Consider the following 645-nt stretch of genomic DNA (forward strand, 5'->3'; position numbering starts at 1 on the left):
AACAGCTTCCTCTGAGAGAGTCCAGCTACAACACTGCTGCTTCCACCTGCTGACACTCCACACACTGAAGGTGAGTTTGACAAACACCTGGACTCAGAGTGAAAGTAAACCTCAGTGAAGTTAGTAGAGGGGGGAGGGGAGCCATGACTGACTGTACTTTCTGTCTGCTGTGTTTGCAGCTTCTCTCAGAGACTAAATGGCTTTCAGACCAGAGGAGGATCTCTGCTGTCCGGTCTGTCATGAGGTCTTCAGAGATCCTGTTCTTCTGTCCTGCAGCCACAGCTTCTGTAAAGACTGTCTGCAGAGCTGGTGGAGAGAGAAACAAGATCGACTGTGTCCAGTTTGTAAGAGAAGATCTTCAAAGCCTGAACCACCTTGTAACCTGGTGCTGAAGAACCTGTGTGAGGCTTTCTTACAGGAGAGAGAGCAGAGATCTTCAGAGGCTCTCTGCAGTCTGCACTCTGAGAAACTCAAACTCTTCTGTCTGGACCATCAGCAGCCAGTGTGTCTCGTCTGCAGAGACTCAGAAACACACACCGACCACAGATTCAGACCCATCGATGAAGCTGCTGCACAACACAAGAAGAAGCTTCAGGAAACTCTGGAGCCCTTAAAGGAGAAGTTAAAGGGTTTTAAACAAGTTAA

Source organism: Seriola lalandi, unplaced genomic scaffold, assembly GCF_002814215.2.
Source record: "Seriola lalandi dorsalis isolate HSWRI2012SDOR001 ecotype SW California unplaced genomic scaffold, Sedor1 jcf7180002054899, whole genome shotgun sequence".
In the NCBI taxonomy this organism is placed as follows: Eukaryota; Metazoa; Chordata; class Actinopteri; order Carangiformes; family Carangidae; genus Seriola; species Seriola lalandi.